This window comes from Vulpes lagopus, chromosome 5, assembly GCF_018345385.1.
Source record: "Vulpes lagopus strain Blue_001 chromosome 5, ASM1834538v1, whole genome shotgun sequence".
NCBI lineage: Eukaryota > Metazoa > Chordata > Mammalia > Carnivora > Canidae > Vulpes > Vulpes lagopus.
This window is the reverse complement of record NC_054828.1, coordinates 86410315-86429884: the sequence shown is the minus strand read 5'-3', so window position 1 is coordinate 86429884 and position 19570 is coordinate 86410315. Positions and strand designations below refer to the sequence as shown.

Below are 19570 nucleotides of genomic sequence, written 5' to 3'. Positions count from 1 at the left end.
AAAAAGAAAGAGGTGGAATGATAGATACTTGTGCTACTCACCAGTATTTCCAGTTCATCTTCTTTAGGGCACATGATTGCACTTCCTTGCCCCTTAGGTTTAGATGTGGTTATTTGAATAGTCTTAGCAATAGATTGTGGGCAAAAAGGACAAATGTCACTTCTACATACAAGACTTTCATTGTCAGTGCAAACCTTCAGTGCTCCCTTCAAACTATTGCAGTGACCAGGTGATGAAGGCTCCACCAACCTGGGTAGATCTTTGAAAGAGGACAATATGGAACAGAGAGCTCTCCCCAGTCAAAAAGCCTGCAGTTTATTTTGACTAAAAGATAAATTTCTGTTGCATAAAGTCACTGACACCTTAGGGTTATTGGTTACCACAACATAACCCAGCTTATACTTTATAGATAGATGGATGGATGGATGGATGGATGGATGGACGGAATGGATACACACATACATAAACATATGTGTAGATATATGCATAGTTACATGAACATACTAAGCTATCATGACGAAAAAAAAATTAGAGGAGATGATACCACTTCTACAGAATGTATGGCAGAGTTTCTTCTATCATATAATAGGAAGAAGTAGTGAAAGTTTTGCAGACAAAGGTCTTATCTTATTCATATCTACATCTCTAGCTCTTATCACAATGTCTGGTACTCATTAGACATTAAGTAACTTAATAAATAAAGTATTATTGAAAGATGGTAGTTTGAGGCCAAAAGTTTCTGACAGAAAAGCCCCCACTGTGACCTCAAAAAGTTTGGTTCAGCCCAACCAGAATAAAAGTTGAGTCATAATTGAACCTAAGCCTATGGCAGACTGGAATTTTAAAATGCTCTGCTTTCATTGGAACTAGAGTTTTGCAGAGTCCCTTCTCATGGATCTGTGAAAAGAAATGCCTAGGTATTTGTAAACCCAAGTGTGTAAACATATGACTATTCTAAGCTGCTCTGTATTTTACCTTTATCACTAAAGTTGTCTATGACCTAATAGGAAAGATTATCAGCACCTTTTTGAGAAAACTGTTTCTTTTGTATTTTTGAAAGAAAATAATAATGTAGCTCCTGGACTACCTGAGGGCAGTTTTGGACTTAGTACCTCATACACCAATTCCACGTGGAGAAAATAATACCGAGGCAACTATACAAATGTCCTTTTGGATATATAAAGGATGGGACCACGAATAAAATGTAGTTATTATTCTTTTGGTCCTAACAGAAACCAATTCTGTCTAGCTTAAACAAAAACCAAACAAGCCAAAAATAAAATTTTGAAAGATGGGGGTAGTATGTGGGGGGAGGAGTAGAAATTGTTGCACAGAATCCAAGAAAGAAGGAAACAAAAACCCTTCTTTTGAAGACAGAAAGACAGAAAGGAAAGACAGAAGCCACTGTGGCTTCAAAGACCTCAGCTAGAGAAAAGAACGAAGTTTCTTTCAAAAATTGTCTCAGTTCAACATTCCATTATTTCTAAAAGTAGGGTCCTGATTGGCCCAGCTTAGGTGAGTCCAGCCCTGGGTCATTCACATTTGGCCAGCAACAGAAGGTCTTACAGACCACCCATGATTGATATGGTGTCCTCTTATGTTTGGGAAAATTTTCAGTTAAGATAGAGTCACTGTGAATTGGGACATCAATCAGTACACAAAATATCTACTCAAGGAGAAGTAGTGAAACAGAGGGTAGGGCTTTGGGCTACAAGATAACAGAAAATTCTTCAAAAATTTTGGTTGGGGGTTGTTGAAGAGGTTTTTCGGTTGTGGTTTGCTTTTGTTCTTACCTAAATAGTCTAGTCAACCATTCAGTGCCAGAATTTCCAAAATCTGGTTGGTTTTCCCTTTATAGTCATTAACTGGCTGTGGCATCACCAATCCTCACCTCTACAATCTAATTCAAAAGAAGGAGAAGAGGGGAGGGATGGTGTCTGAAAAAAGAAAATACAATTATCAACTAGATATCTACACACACAAAAATGAAGTTGGTTCCTTACCTCACACCTTACGCAAAAACTAACAAAATGGATCAAAGGCCTAAAGGTAAGAAATAAAATGATAAAATTCTTAGGAGAAAACATTAGATATAAATGTTTATGACCTTGGATTAGGCAACTTCTATCAGATATGACACCTAAAGCACAGGCAACCAAATGGGAAAAAAATAGATAAATTAGACTTTATGAAAATTGAAAACTTTTATGTATCAAAGGAAAAAAACATCAAGACAGTGAAAAGACTATACAGTGAATGGGAGCAAACATTTTCAAATCATATATCTGATAAGGCTCTAGTATCCCAAATATGTAACTATTACAACTTAACAATATAAAAGCAACTAATCTAATTTTAAAATTGGCAAAAGATAGGACTGGGGCAAGATGGTGGAAGAATAGAGGTCCTCAACTCATCTGGTCCCACAAACTTACCTACATAACTTTCAAAGCATCCTGAACACCTACAAATTCAACCTGAGATGTAAAGAGAGATCAGCTGGAATGCTATAGAGAGAAAAGTTTTCGCTTCTAACAAGGGTGTATTTTACTTAGGTCATGGTTGATATTTTTGACTCAGCCTGCTCATATAGCCACTCTGCACTGGACAATATGACTAGAAGGAAGAATTCACCACAAAAGAAAGAACTGGAAACAGTACTCTCTGCCACAGAATTACAGAATTTGGATTTAAATATGATGTCAGAAATTCAATTCAGAAGCATGATTATAAAGTTACTGGTGGCTCTGGAAAAAAGTGTAAAGGACTCTAGAGACTTTGTTACTGCAGAATTGAGATATAATCAGGCCAAAATTAAAAAAGATTAACTGAGATGCAATCCAAACTGGATGCTCTAACTGCTAGGGTTAATGAGGTGGAAGAGAGAGTGAGTGACACAGAAGACAAGCCAATGGCAAGGAAGGAAGCTGAGGAAATAAAGAGGAAAACAATTAAGATCCCATGAGGAAAGGCTTAAGGAAATAAATGATAGCTTGAGAAAGAAGAATATATGTCTAATTGGGATTCCAGAAGAGGCTGAGAGAGAGAGAGAGAGAGAGAGAGAGAGAGAACGACAAAGTATATTTGAACGAATCATAGCTGAGAACTTCCCTAATCTGGGGAAGGAAACAGGCATTCAGATCCAAGAGCTAGAAACGTCCCCCCAAAAAATCAATAAAGACCGTTCAACTCCTCAACATTTAATAATGAAACTTGCAAATTTCAATGATAAAGAGAAAATTTTTAAAGCAGCGTGAGACAAGATATTCTTAACTTATATGGGGAGGAATATCAGATTACAGCAGACCTCTCCACAGAGACCTGGCAGGGCAGAAAGGGCTGGCAGGATATATTCCAGGTACTAAATGAGAAGAACATGCAGCCAAGAATACTTTATCCAGCAAGGCTGTCATTCAGAATAGAAGGAGAGATAAAGAGCTTCCAAGATAGGCAGAAACTGAAAGATGTGTGACCACAAAACTGGCTCTGCAAGAAATATTAAGGGGGACCCTGAAGAAAGAGGAAGCTCAAAGAAACAATCCACAAAAATAGGGACTGAATAGGTAATATGATGATACTAAATTCATATCTTTCAATAGTTACTCTGAATGTATATGGGCTAAATGATCCCATCAAAGATACAAGGTATTGGACTAAAGAAAAAGCAAGACCCTTCTATATGCTGTTTACAAGAGACTCGTTTTAGACCTAAGGACACCTTCAGCCTGAAAATGAAGGGTGGAGAACCATTTACCATTCAAAGGGTCCTCAAAAGAAAGCTGGGATAGCAATCCTCATATCAGATAAATTAAAACTTATCCCAAAGACTGTAGTAAGAGATGAAGAGGGACACTATATCATACTTAAAAGGTCTATTCAACAAGAAGACCTATCAATCATGGATATTTATGCCCGTAGTGTGGCAGCTGCTATGTACATCAATCAATTAATAACCAAAGTAAAGAGATCCTTAGAGAATAATACACTAATAGTAGGAGACTTCAACATGGCACTTCCAACAAATGACAGATATTCTAAGCAGAACATCATCAAAGAAACAAGGGCCTTGAATGATACATTGGTCAAATAGATTTTACAGATACATACAGAACTTTCCATCCAAATGCGACTGAATACACATTCTTCTCAAGTGCACATGGAACTTTCTCCAGAATAGACCACATACTGGGTCACAAATCAGGTCTCAAATGATACCAAAAGATTGGGATTGTCCCCCGCATATTTTCAGACCACAATGCTTTGAAACTAGAACTCAATCACAAGAAGAAATTTGGAAGAAACTCAAACACATGGAGGTTAAAGACCATCCTACTAAAAAATGAATGGGTCAACCAGGATATTAGAGAATTAAAAATATTTATGGAAACTAACGAAAATGAAAATACAACTGTTCAAAATCTTTGGGCTATAGCAAAATCTTCGGGATAAATCTTAGGACAGCAAATCTTTGGTCCTAAGAGGGAAATACATTGCAATACAGGCCTCCCTCAAAAAATTGGGAAAAAACTCAAATACACCAGCTAACCTCACACCTAAAGGAATTGGAGAAAGAAATGCAAATAAAGCCTAAACCAAGCAGAAGAAGAGAGTTAATAAAGATTCGAGCAGAACTCAATGAAATAGAGACCAGAAGAACTGTAGAACAGATCAACAAAACCAGAGTTGGTTCTTTGAAAGAATTAATAAGATAGATAAACCATTAGCCAGCCTTATTAAAGAAAAAACACTCAAATTAATGAAATCACAAACAAAACAGGAGAGATCACAACCAATACCAAGGAAATACAAAAGATTTTAAAAAATAAAAAGATTTTTAATTTTATTTTGAGCAGCTATATGCCAACAAATTTGGCAATCTAGAAGAGGTGGATGCATTTCTGGAAAACTACAAATTACTAAAACAACAGGAAGAAATAGAAAACCTGAATGGGGCCAATAATCAGTGAGGAAATTGAAGCAGTCATAAAAAACCTCCCAAGACACAAAAGTCCAGGGACCGATGGCCTCCCGGGGGAATTCTACCAAACATTTAAAGAAGAAATAATACCTATTCTACTAAAGCTGTTTCTAATACTTCCAAACTCATTTTATGAGGCCAGCATTACCTTGATTCCAAAACCAGATAAAGACCCCACCAAAAAGGAGAATTATAGACCAATATCCCTGATGAACACGATGCAAAAATTCTCAACAAGATACTATCCAATAGGATCCAACAGTACATTAAGAGGTTTATTCACCATAACCAAGTGGGATTTACCCCTGGGATACAAAGGTTGTTCAACATTCATAAAGCATTCAATATGATAGATCACATCAATAAGAGAAAAAACAAGAACCATATGATCCTCTCAATAGTTGCAGAGAAAGCATTTGACAAAATACAGCATCCATTCCTATTAAAACTCTTCAGAGTGTAGGGATAGAGGGAACATTCCTCAGTATCTTAAAAGCCATTTGTGAAAAGCCCACAGTGAATATCATTCTCAATGGGGAAACACTGGGACCCTTTCCCCTAAGATCAGGAACACGACAGGGATGTCCATTCTCACCACTGCTATTCAACATTGTACTAGAAGGCCTAGCCTCAGCAATCAGACAAAAAGAAATAAAAGGCATTCAAATTGGCAAAAAGAAGTCAAACTCTCTCTCTTCACAGATGACATCATACTATATATAGAAAACCCAAAAGACTCCACCCCAAGATTGCTGGAACTCATACAGCAATTGGGCAATGTGGCAGGATGCAAAATCAATGCTCAGAAATCAGTGGCATTTCTATACACTAACAATGAGACTGAAAAAAGAGAAATTAAGGAGTCAATCCCATTTATAATTGCACCCAATATGATAAGGTACCTAGGAATAATCCTAACCAAAGAGGTAAAGGTAAGTTTAAATTTAAAGAGGTAAATTTCTGAAATAAATTGAGGAAGACACAAAGAGATGGAAAACATTCCATGCTCATGGCTTGGAAGAATAAATATTTTAAAAATGTCTATGCTACCCAGGGCAATGTGCACGTTCAATGCAATCCCTGTCAAAATACCATGGACTTTCTTCACGGAGTTGGAACAAATAATCTTAAGATTTGTATGGAATCAGAAAAGACCCCAAATAGCCGGGGCCTATTGAAAAAAGAAAACCAATGCCAGAGGCATCACAATGCCAGATTTCAAACTGTATTACAAAGTTGTGATCATCAAGACAGTATGGTACTGGCACAAAAACAGACACATAGGTCAGTGGAACAGAATAGAGAACCCAGAAGTAGGCCCTCAACGGTATAGTCAACTAATATTCAACAAAGCAGGAAAGAATAGCCACTGGAAAAACTACAATCTATTCAATAAATGGTGTTGGGAAGATTGGACAGCCACATGCAAAAGAATGAAACTAGACCATTCTCTTACACCAGACACAAACATACACTCAAAATGGATGAAAGATCTAAATGTGATACAAGAATCAATCAAAATCCTAGAGTAGAACACAGGCAACACCCTTTTTGAACTTAACCACAGTAACTTCTTGCAAGATACATCTATGAAGGCAAAGGAAACAAAAGCAAAAATAAACTATTGGGACTTTATCAAGATAAAAAGCTTGGCAGAACAAAAGAAACAGTTAACAAAACTAAAAAACCACCTACAGAATGGGAGAAGATATTTGCAAATGATATATCAGATAAAGGGCTAGTATCCAAGATCTATAAAGAACTTATTAAACTCAGCACCCAAGAAACAAACAATCCAATCATGAAATGGCAGAAGACATGAAAAGAAATTTCTCCAAAGAAGGCATACACACAGCTAACAAGCACATGAGAAAATGCTCTGCATCACTTGCCATCAGGGAAATACAAATCAAAACCACAATGAGATACCACCTCACACCAGTGAGAATGGGGAAAATTAACAAGACTGGAAAAAACATATGTTGGAGAAGATTTGGAGAAAGGGGAACCCTCTTGCACTGTTGGGGGGAATGTGAACTTGTACAGCCCCTCTGGAAAACTTGTGGAGGTTCCTCAAAAGCTAAAAATAGAGCTACCCTATGATCTAGCAATTGCACTACTGGGTATTTACCCCAAAGATACAGATGCAGTGAAATGGCAGGATGCCTGCAAACCCAATGTTCACAGCAGCAATGTCCACAATAGTCAAACTGTGAAAGGAGCCACGATGTCCTTTGACAGATGAATGGATAAATAAGATGTGGCCTATATGTACAATAGAATATTACTCAGCCATGAGAAAAGACGAATACCCACCACTTGCTTTGACGTAGATGGAACTGGAGAGTGTTATGCTGAGTGAAGTAAGTCAATTGGAGAAGGTCAATCATCATATGGTTTCACTCATACATGGAATATAAGAAAAGTGAAAGGGATTATTAGGGAAAAGAAGGGAACTGAGTGGGAAAAATTAGAGAGGGAGACAAACCATGAGAGACTCCCACCTGTGGGAAACAAAGAGTTGAGGAAGGGGAGGTAGATGGTGGGATGGGGTAACTGGGTGACGGGCACTGAGGGGGGCACTTGATGGCATGAGCACTGGGTGTTATACTATATGTAGGCAAATTGAATTTAAATTTTAAAAAATGTAAAATAAAAGTAAAGTAGAATAAAATAAAATTGGCAAAGGTTCTTAATAGACATTTATCCAGAGATATAAAGTGGTGAATAAGCACATGAAAAAAAGCTTAGCATCGGATTCCTTTTTTTTTTTGTTGTTGTTGTTGTTGTTGTTTTAAAGTTTTATTTATTTATATAGTCACAGAGAGATAGAGAGAGAGGCAGAGACATAGGCAAAGGGAGAAGCAGGCTCCATGCACCGGGAGCCCGATGTGGGATTCGATCCCAGGTCTCCAGGATCGCGCCCTGGGCCAAAGGCAGGAGCCAAACCGCTGCGCCACCCAGGGATCCCAGCATCGGATTCCTAATGAGAAATACAAATCAAAACCATAATGAGATACCACTTCACACCATTAGGATACCTATAATCAAAATGATGGACAATAACAAGTGTTGGCAAGAGTGTGGAGAAACTGGAATGCTTACACATTTCTGGTTGAAATGTTAAATTGTGCAGTGCTTTGGAAAACTGTTTAGCAGTTCCTTTAAAAAAAATGTACATTAAGTTAGCATATGTGCCAGCAATTCCACCCTAGGTATGTCCCCAAGAGAATGAAAAACAAATGTTCACACTGAATCTTGCAAGTGAACAGTCATAGTAGAATAGCCCAAAGGGCAAACAACTCGAATGTCCACCAACTGATGAAGTGGATAAATAAAATGCAATGTATCCTTGTAATACTATTCAGCCATAAAAACATGAAGTACTAATACTTGCTACAATATGGATAAACCTTGAAAATATTATGCTAAGTGAAATAAGGCAGACACAAAGGCCATATATTATATATATTCCATGTATATGAAATGTCCAGAATAGGCATAGAAACAGAAAGTGAACTATTGTTTGCAAAAGTCTGAGAGAAGGGAATAGGGAGCGACTGCTAACAGGAAGATTCTTTTTGGAGAGATAAAAATGTTCTAAAATTAAATACTGCCGCTGGTTGCAAAACTCTGTGAATATATTAAGTCATTAAATTGTACCGCACGTAGATATTTCAATAAAGCTGCTAAAAAACAAAACTTATACTTTTCCTACAGGAGCCACTGGGTTGAGAGGAGCATGGTCCTTTCCTCTCCCCACATGGCATGTGCTCATCCACTGATATCTGTGTACTCCAAAAAGGGGGAATCATCTGGCAAAAATGTTACTTTGCCTGCTGTGTTGAAGGCTCCCATTCGACCTGATATCAAGTTTGTTCACACCAACTTGCACAAAAACAGACAACCATATGCTGTCAGGGAATTAGCGGGTCATCAAACCAGGACTGAGTCTTGGTGTACTGACAGAGCTGTGGCTTGAGTTCCCAGAGTTCGAGGCAGTGGGACTTGCCATGCTGGCCAGGTTGCTTTTAGAAATACGTGTTGTGGGGGCTGCATGTTTTCACCAGCCAAAACCTGGCACCATTGGCACCACAGAGTGAACAGGACACAAAAGTGATATACCACCTGCTCTGGCCTGGCCACCTCAACCTTACCAGTGTTGGTCACGTCTATAGGTCATCGTATTGAGGAAGTTCCTGAACTTCCTTTGGTGGTTGAAGATAAAGTTGAAGTCTACAAGAAGACCAAGGAGGCTGTTTTGTTTCTTAAGAAACCTAAAGCCCGGAATGACATCAGAAAGATCTATGCCTTTCAGTGAATGAGAGCTGGCAAGAGCAAAATGAAAATATGTCATCATATCCGGCACAAAGAATCCTGCATCATCTGCAATGAAGACAACGGTATCAAGGCCTGAGGAACATCCTGGAATTACTTAAGGTAAGCAAACTGGACATTTTGAAACTTTCTCCTGGTGAACATGTGAGACATTTCTGCATCTAGACTGAGAGTGCTTTCCACCAGTTAGTCGATTTGCATGACACTTGGCATCAGGTTGCCTCCCTCAAGAGTGACTACAACCTTCCCAATGCATAAGATGCTTGATACAGACCATAGCAGAATCTTCAAAAACCCAGAGACCTAAAGAGCCCTCCAAGCACCACGCAAAAAGATTCATCAGAGAGTCCTAAGGAGGAAACCATTAAAGAACTTGAGAATCATGTTGAAGCTGAACCCATATGCAAAGACCATGTGCTGCAACACCATTCTTCACCAGGCCAACAATCACAAACTCCAGATGGATAAGGCAAGCAGCAGCCTTAGAAGCCAAGTCATATGAGAGGGGGTTCCAGGCAAGAAGCCTGTGATAAGGAAGAAAGGAAAGTAGGCTACTGGTGTGAAGAAGCAGAAGAAACCTTTGGTGGGAAAAAAAGGCTGCAGCTACCAAGAAATCAGCAGCTGACAAGACACCTGAAGAAAATAAACCCACCAGAGAAGAAAAGAAGTCTGCTGCCTAAAATCTTAGATTTATTTCATAGAAGTCAAATCATTTTGGACAGCTAATTCTGAATAAAAACCTGATCGAAGACAGTGAGAAATATGAAAAAAAAATTATAACCAAAAATACAAGGAAGAAAAAAAAAAAGGAAAAAAAAATATAAACTTCCCTAGAAACCCCAAAGCAGAATTTCTGCTGAATCTCATTGATATAACTGACATTAAGAGTAGAGGAAAGTAGGACGCCTGAGTGGCTCAGTGGTTGAGCATCTGTCTTTGGCTCAGGTCGTGATCCTGAGATCCTGAGATCAAGTCCACATCGGGCTCTCCACAGGGAAGCCTGCTTCTCCCTCTGCCTAGGTCTCTGTCTCTCTCTATATCTCATGATTAAATAAATAAAATCTTAAAAAAAAAAAAAAGGGAGAGGGAAGTAGGGGCACCGGGGTGGCAGACGGTTAAGCATCTGCCTTCGGCTCAGGTCATGGTCTCAGAGTCCTGGGATGGAGCCTCCCTGTTGGCTCCCTGCTCAGTGGGGGGTCTGCTTCTCTCTCTCCCTATGCTCCTTGCCCTCCCCCCCCCCACTCCTGCTATCCCTCTCTCTCTAAAATAAATAAAATCTTAAAAAAAAAAAAAGAATAGAGAAAAGCAAACCATAAGAGACTCTTAACTAGAGAGAACAAACTGAGGGTTGCTGGAAGGGAGATAGGCAGGGTGACAGGCTAAATGGGTGACGGGCATTAAGGAAGGCACCTGTGATGAGCACTGGGTGTCATATGTAAGTGAATATAACATCTGAAACCAATTTTACCATATATGTTAAATAACCAAAATTTAAATGAAAACTTGAAATTAAAAAGAAAAAAAGAGTAGATAGTAGTAGCTTCCCAGGGTTATGACTTCAGGGGCTCTGGAAAAGTCTCTGTCACCTGAAAATACTGCTTAGAACAATTCAGCATTATCTGAACATGAAAGACAAAGACTCAGCCTTTGAAGTGAATCAGACCCTGGTTTTAATTGCTGCTCTGCCACTTTGGAGCATCTGCTCATTAGTCCTCTGGAAGATGCTGCCAGGACTCTGCCCATTTCCCCTCTCATCCTTTTCCATTTTGTGCAGGCTGGCCTGTGATGCTCTGTCTTCTCAGAGGTCTGCACCACACCTCTTTGCTAGAGACACCCTCAGACTAAGAGAGAGCCCAAAGTACTTGAGGCTGTAAGCAATGTTTGGCCAGTGACCAATGGGGACATGGGTACAAACACCCCAGTCATTTTGCTGCCAAAGGATATCTCTAAGACCCACAGCAACTACAGAGCCAACACTGAGCACCCTTGCTTAGCCTGTTTCTCTTTTCCACCAATTCCCCCGCCTTCCAGTGAGGAACATTTCCTAATACCCCTTCCACAGGAATCCTCATCCCAGAGTCTGCTTCTGAGGAACCCAACCTAATGGAGTCTCAGCTTCCTTACCTCTTGCAAGGATAATAAGGAGAAAGCTCAATGATAACAACAGAGCCGGCCCTTGATAAATAGAGAACTCTTCTCTGACTTTAGCACCATGATCTCTCAGAACATTCTTGTCCTTGGATAAATTCCTATAGAGCACGAACATGAAGACTATAAAGAGACTAACAATGTAGTGAATGTGTGAGTAAATGTGAATAAATGGGCATAGCAGGAAGTCTTGGATGCAACAGAAAGTGGTAGTCAAGAATGTGAACCCGGGGAATCCAAACCCAAGTTTGGATTTCAAGTATTCTAGCTACCTGAGCACACTAGTTCTTTCTCTAAGTCTCAGTTTTCCTCCTCTGTAAAGTGGGGATAAAAATAGTACAAATCTCAAAAATTATTGAGGGAATTAAATGAGATAATGCATTGACAGCAGCCAGCATAAGTAAAAGTTCACTATTTTTATTGTGGTGGTGGTGGTGGTGGTGGTGGTGGTAGTGGCAGTGATGGCAGTAGTAGTTACTTCTACTGTAGATGTAGGTAGCGGTAGTAATAGAAGGAATCCGGGGGCACTAAAAACAAACTTCACTGACTTCATAATTTTGCCACATTTGAAGTTAGATCCAATTTGACAACTAGACTAAATTCTAAACACCTTACAGCAGATGCAGTTTTAAGTTTCATTCCAAAGGATGAAACCCTATGCCCCATGTTGAGTGCTGCAAGTATTTTTGCCTGGTGGCAGAAGGCACTAGGCTTTTGTTTCAGGCAGGTGACACCAGGCAGAGATTTTAATCAGCCCCCAAGGGGGCCTTCCTAACACCACCCAGGCTTCTGGTAGTGGGAGAAGCACCACGGCTGTCAAACTGACACTTGGCTGAGTACAAAAGCCTCATAAAATAGCAAGGGGATGTGTATATATACTTGTTTTTAATTTTAAAAGGATGAAAAATGCATAGAGCTAGGACTCAGCCAGGCATAAATTATATGGTGTTGCATGTCAGTCAGCAAGCACAACGATGAGACGTTAGAAGTTTGAGAAATAGGTAAACACCTGTCAAGGGCACAGCTCACACACTCAAGATGGAAGGGAGTGCCAGGGCCCTGAGGAAGGCACCCCAGGAAGCAGTAGATACCTTGCCCTGGCAAAAAGCAGAGACAAGTTTCAGTTGTCCTGTAAAGAGAGTGACTTCATACATTCTTTTTTTTTTTTTTAAGATTTTATTTATTTATTTGAGAGAGAGAACACAAGCAGGGGCAGCAGCAGAGGGAGAGGCAGGCTCCCCACTGACCAGGGGGCCGACGCAGGGCTCCATCCCAGGAGCTTGAGATCCTAACCCGAGCTGTAGGTGGACGCTTAACTGACTGAGCCACCCGGGCACCCGGCCAGTGACTTCATACATTCTGACTCAGGTTCATTTCAGCTAGTGTTCTTGCTGCACTTCTGCAGTCTGTCCACCAAGAGCCCCAGAGTGGTCCCTTTACAATGAAATACCAGGGGCTTAGCATAAAAAATGCCATCTTGTATACAGCCGCTATTTTTGTAACCTTATGTCTGTTTAATGGACAAAATGTCCTAATACCCAGGGTTTCAGGAAGTACACCCTAGACATTCACTTAACCCAGCTTTTTGGCTTCTGTACAATGCTTAGCAACTGTCAACAGGACGTGGTTTACGCCTTTATTAACCTACCCCTGAGCCGACTTGGGGCTGCGAGATTTTGGAGTGCATGTGCCCCTCACAGCCGCTGGCTTTTAATAAAGACTCCTTAATCTGGCCTTCTGACTATGGTGTTCATCTGTATAACTCACTGCTCTAGATATAACAACAACAAATGTCAGTTCACATCACACACCTACTCAAAAACCCCCCAATGGCTTTCAGCACATATTGCACAAAATCAAAAATTCTTACCATGTGCAGCAAGTCCCAACATAATCTGTCCTGTAGGTCCTTAGTTTACCTCATTTCCTGTCACCCCTCCATCCCACTTGCTTTATCGCAGCCCCCTAGTCTCCTGTCTTCCTCAAATTTGCCAAGCACGTATCACCCCTAGGACCTTTGTCCCCTCTGCCAAGAATACTTCTCTTCCCTCCTCGGGTATTTCTGAGGCTCACACTTTATTGCATTCAAATCTCTGCTCAAATATTACATCATCAAAGTAATCTGGTACCTAAACATGCGGTGTATTTATTTGTACACATGTCTGCAGCTTTCCTACCCTGGACTTCAAGTTCCTTGAGGACAGGGGCTTTTTTATTCACAGCTATATCCCTAGTATCTATAACTGAGCCTGGCATATAGTAGGCACTCAGTATTTGTTTCATGAATAAATGATTGAATGAATGAATTCATTGAGTACATGTCACATATCAGACAACTGTATTCAAAATAAAATTCAATGGATAAAGGACCTTAGAATCTAGGTCTACACTGTCTATACTTTCACAGGTGGCTACTGAGTCCTGGAAAGGCAAGTGCCCAAACTTAGATGTGCAGGAAGTGTAAAATACACACTGGATCTTGAAGACTTAATGTGAAAAGACAATGCAAATTGCCTTAATTTTTTTAGTTGGCTACATTTTGACATGATAATATTTTGGATATATTGGGTTAAATAAAATACATGATTAAAATTAATTTCATCTATTTCTTTTCACTTTTTTAATGTGGCTACTAGAAAATTTTTAATTACATATTGCAGTGGCATTTAGTGCTTGCGTTATATTTCTATTAAGCAGAGATGGCCCAAAGAGAGTGACAGATAGCAAATGGATTATTTCCAAATAGGAAGAGGAAGACTATGAGCCCAAGACAAATGCCAAGGAGGAGAAGGAAGGGTGTGTGGGATGAAGCGAGGTACAAGCACGGTCAAGAGAAAATATTGGCAAGGAATGAAGAAGGGTTTCAAGAACCAGTAGTGGTTAACGTCATCAAATGGGGTCCATAAAATAGGAATAGCAAAAGTTCGTTAGGTTTGGGTATTAGACCATCAATGACCTGTTCAGCAGTCGTTTTGAGTATTGAGGTCAGAAATCAAATTACAAGAGATTGAAGAATAATGAAAAATAAAGAAAATAGATAACACAAATCTAGTCACTTCTAAGAAGCACAGTGAAAGGGAAGGATGAGGTAGGACAGTGATTCGAAGGAGGCATGGTTCATGGAGGGTTTGAAGGCTTGTCTCCTTATTTTTGGTGGTTTATTTTAGAATGGGAGCAAATGTTGTACTTCAACATGGAAGGAATTTGAGTTTGAAAGAATTTGTAAATTCTGGAACTAGATTCTGGCCCCTGGGAGAGAACTTTTGATCCATGGTTGCAACTTACACATACATACACACATACACACACAGAAACACACACACAGTTATCACATAGCGATATACATGCATACACATCGAAGTTATGACACATAGTGACAACACACAGACACATACACCAAAATTAGTATTGAACTATAATGTTAAAGTTTTTGCATTTATTCCAATTTTGAATTCTAATAAGATAAAATAGGGAAGATGACTTGAGTAGAGAATCAAAGATCCAAGTTACAGTCCCGGCTCCTCTTCCAAATGGTCTTGTGACCTTTCAGTCACTCTGTCCTTCTTCTGAGATTCAGTAACCTTACCTGAAAAATTAGAGAGCCGAACCAGGTTGGAAATGACATCTTAAATACCAGCTCTGATGGATTGCTACAGGCTGCTCAGGGTGCTGTACTGAAGATGTTTCTGAGGCTATGTCTAAGCTGAGCAAGCAAGACTGTTTTAATAGACTAGGAATGTCTGTCACGGGCAGGAAAATAGTAGTGTTAAGTGTTTGCCATTTCTAAACTCCTGAATTAGAACATTCCATGATTCATTAAACACATTATGATCCTGTCATACATTATGACTTTGGCCCAGTGAAATGCTCTGTAGCCATTTTTACCCTTTATTTAGCCCAAAACCCATTATTTTTTTTACCAAGGAATTGAATGAATCTCACATCACTATCTCTGTGGTTCTATTCAGAAACTAGGCCTATTCTTTTCTGTTTATCTTTCTAATAGGCTTCTCTAATAGCCATACCATTTAGAGAAATAAACCATTGGTTGTAAAAAACTGCCTTCAGATATTTAGAACTGCATTGTTTACTGACTGTAGAAGGCTCCAAATAGGGTCTAGAGCATTTTGGACTGTGATGGAACTTATTTTCAAGCCAGGTCTATTGGTACTTTCTTGCTAGATTCAAATGTCAGATTAGCAGCATTTGTAATGCCCAAATGAAGGTTCCAATGCCCTGTCGCTTACATCCAGATTCAATGCCCTGTAGGTGTCATCACAGAGATATATACCGACTAGTTCTCTACAGTGCAATAATGGAAGATTCCCCCCTCTCAACCACCCCCAAACTCTCAAGGATATCTCTTTTCTAATTGGCTACCATAAATAGAGCTCCGCATACACTTTTCAAGTGGACTCGGGCCCTGCCATTAACATGTGACACTTCCATCTGGGGGTCTGTAACTTCTGCGAATACTATCTGCCTCTAGCACTGTCGGGAGGCCCAAATGAAGTATAAAGGAAAGCATTTGTAAGGTCTCAATGTTCATAAATGGTATTATTCCTATATTTACTCTCCTCCCTGGTGGAAGCCCTCAACAGGAAATGATGGGGATGTTTTATAACTGAGTGTATCACTGGTGCTTGGACAAAAAGCCTAAAAGGCAATTCATGGGGCTTTCAGCTTAACACCCTCAAACTCATAAGTTATTGGTCTGCAAGGCCAGGGCAGTTTGGCATTAATATTCCTCGTTATTGTGGTGAGTATTTTTATTTGTAAGAAAAATATATCTAATATAAAACAGGGTGGTTCCCTACTCCTTCTGCCATGTGCCTATCCCCTCGGGGGTGAGCAGGCAGTCTTTGGCTGTCTGGGAATGTTGCTTCTGTCTCCTTTGCTCTTTGATCTCCTAGAGGATTTCTGCTGACCTGTGTGCTGCTGGCCCATTGCCTCTCTTCTTCTCTGTTGTTGCCTCCATCTCATTGCTTTTCCCAGCATTTGGAGGCTGTCTCTAGATGGTTCTCCATATTGCTCCCGCAATTATCCTCAGGGCCTACTGGACCACTAATACATTGCAGGACTCCACCAACTCATTTTTTATTTCAAAGCCATCACTCTTGTCTCTGTCTGGCTTCTTTTTTGATTTTTGCCTTCCTGTAAGCAAGCTTACTTTTGATATTTATTGTCTTATCTCATCTTTAATCTCATGTTTCATAGAAACCAGGCTTAATTGAATCTTATTGAAAGTACGAGCAGATGCTGCCTCAAATTACTTTTGTTTCCTACGGTAAATCTTTTTTAAGTATGTCCTTCCTTTGCCTCCTATGAGCTCTGTTCTTCCTTTGTGCCTCCAAGTCTTTTCACAGGCCCCAAATTGATATGTGTGGGGTTTTTTTTTTTTTTTTGCCTCCAGTTTATCCATACCCAAAAATGAAAATTCTACAGAGGCCTCGCATCTCCTCCAGAAACAGGTGTAGTAAGACACTAAAAATGAGGTACTTTCTCAGTTTCAGTGAAAGCCCCTGCATTAACAGGGGCAACCAGGACTAGATACATAATTTTCTGGACCCCATCTGAAGTGAAAATACAGGTCCTCTTGCTCAAAAATTATTGAGAAGGTGGAGATGGTGACAGCAGAGAAACCCAAGCACAGGGCCCTTCTGAACGAGGGATCCTGTGTAACTGCAAAGGTCATATACTCACAAAGCCAGCTCTGTGGAAAATGATGTCTACCATCCAAAGCAGGGCACTGGATCACCGAGTAGGACTTATAAGAAAGTGTCTGTAAACTCTATTTTTCATATTTCAGCCCCTTAACTGAGTAAAAGGTATAAAAGGATTGATCTGAAGCAGCCGACTAGTGAGCTGGAATTTGGAGGATTTCTCTAGAGCAAAGTATCAGTGTGCTGTGAGAAACCCCCTCTTCAATGAGTGTGGCTTTGCGGACATCGCTTGGAGAGTTTTACACAGGGAAGATTTGCAGGCGGACAGTGAGGGAGCAGCCTCATCCTCATCCAGAGCAATGAGTAGAGTGTTCTCAGGAAGAAATTTCTGAGAACCACACAGATGCCTCGGGAAAAGAAAGTATCAGCTTTGAATGTCTGCCAAGTCAGGAGAGCACCAGATCGTGGCAAGAATGCCCTTTCCTGCCCCTGCCTCCTGGTCTGGGTGTGGAGTCTGTGGAACAGTAGAGCAGAGAGAGAAGAAGAGCTTTCTATTGAGATTGTGATTATTGCTCAGTACTGAAATGAGACTGCTTTGTGACTCTAAGTGATCAGACCATTTCTACAATCTGAGAATAATGGGACTGGCCCAAGAGTTCACCACAAGCCAAGGAAAAGAACGAAGGTAGCAGGCTTGCATTATGATTAGACCTCATCAAGTCTTGCTCGCTTAAATGCACAGAATTTGTATCTCTCGTGTGGATCTCTTCAAGTTCCACCTGTTGGCTGAACAGAGATCTCTTGCTGGATCTTCAGATGAGTACCAGCTGCCTTTTTAATGATCCAGTATCTCAGACACCCACATGGGTCCCTAGTTTCCCATCACCCCGAATGCAGAGAATCTGCTTATTTGAGAAGTTGCGCCTGCAAGCCTTTCACTCAGGAACAGCTTCCTCCAATCCTTCCCAGAGGGAAGGGTACTGCGGTGGGCACCAAGTGTAAGCTACTGAGGTTGGCCACCTCTAGGGAATCCCCAGTGGGGGTGACCTGAGGCCCTTTTGCACTGCACTGACCGAAACCATCTGCCCCATTCTGCCCTGCAGCCCACCTCTGTCATCAGCCCAAACCCTTGTTTCTCTAAGCTAGAGCCCACTAGCAAGCTTTGATTAGGGGAGTAGATCTCCTTCCTGACACCACCTCAGAACCACCTGGAATGCATTGCAGTCCCCAGTGTGCAGTCCCCACTGCCTCCCCCAGACCAATTGCAACCAGCCGACTGGAGAGTGAGGCTTGGACCCGTGGGTTTACATTACACACCAGGTAATGCCAATGTGCAGGGCGACTTGCAGGCTAGTCCATTCTTCACTCAACTTAGTCTCATCTTCCAGAAAGCCCTCATAGCCTTTGGCATGTGGGTGACAATGTTTCCTATTTTCCAGTGCTGACATGGAGTTTTCTCATATTATTATATTGAGATCAATTCAGATTTGTCTGTAATACAAGAAAAACTCTCCTAACTGTCAGTGCTAGGAAATAACTGTATAACATAAGGAAAATATGAAATCTTCCTCCACAGAGCTTGTAAAAGCAAGCCAGAGTCATCTTGTTTCCTGCAGCTCTTTAGGTGAACAGGTACCAGGCCTGGGTCCTCTCTCGTGCTGTGGATTTATGCTGTAATCTTAATCAGTCAGACTAAGAGTCCCTCCATTGTGAAAAATTCTCCATGGGCAATCCTGTCTTAGTGAGGGGGCAGAAATGAAGGGTTGTCTGCATGCGCAGTGAGTAAACAAATACGGACACCTTTGCTCACCTCTCCATGATTGTAATGTTGTATTGATGCCTGATTTTGAAAAATGCATTGTTCACTCTAAAGGTAAATTCAAGACTGTCAGAAAATGTAAAACTTCCCTCAGAGGAATAAAATTGATCAGTGTGTTTATTCCATGCAAATTTAAATATTAAAATGTAACAATCACAAACTGCATTGGATTACATTCAGCCCCTAACTTGTCTTTGTCGATTGCCCGGCACATCAGCAATTATTGTCACTCCATGCCTTAATAAGCTCTCACATTTGTCCACTCTTTAAGCAACTGAGTATGCATTTCCTCCAGGATTTTGTTCACCTTCATTTACCTGCAGAGCTTGCAATGAAAAGTGCACCATCTCAGTTATCTGGCTTCTTCTTGCAGGCCTTCTCTACCCCAAGTAGAACAAGCAGATTGCTCTGCTCCCTTCCTATCCTGAACACTATCCAGGTGCTGAACACAAGAGGCCGTGAATAAATGATGAAACCAAGTTTTAGCTTAGAGCTTGCTGTGTTTCATTTGCATAGCTATAATGTCAGATTCATTATTCATGAGCATATGCTACAATGGCCCTCCCCTTATAGCTCAATCCTCCACCGCTTCTGACTCTCAGATGTGCAAGATGAACCATTCCT

The 19570-nt window shown here is 40.5% G+C and overlaps 1 pseudogene; it reads left to right on the top strand.

Moving 5' to 3' along the window:
- The first annotated feature begins 8706 nt into the window (after positions 1-8706).
- LOC121491563 lies at positions 8707-9996 on the top strand (annotated as a pseudogene).
- Positions 9997-19570: the final 9574 nt, after the last annotated feature.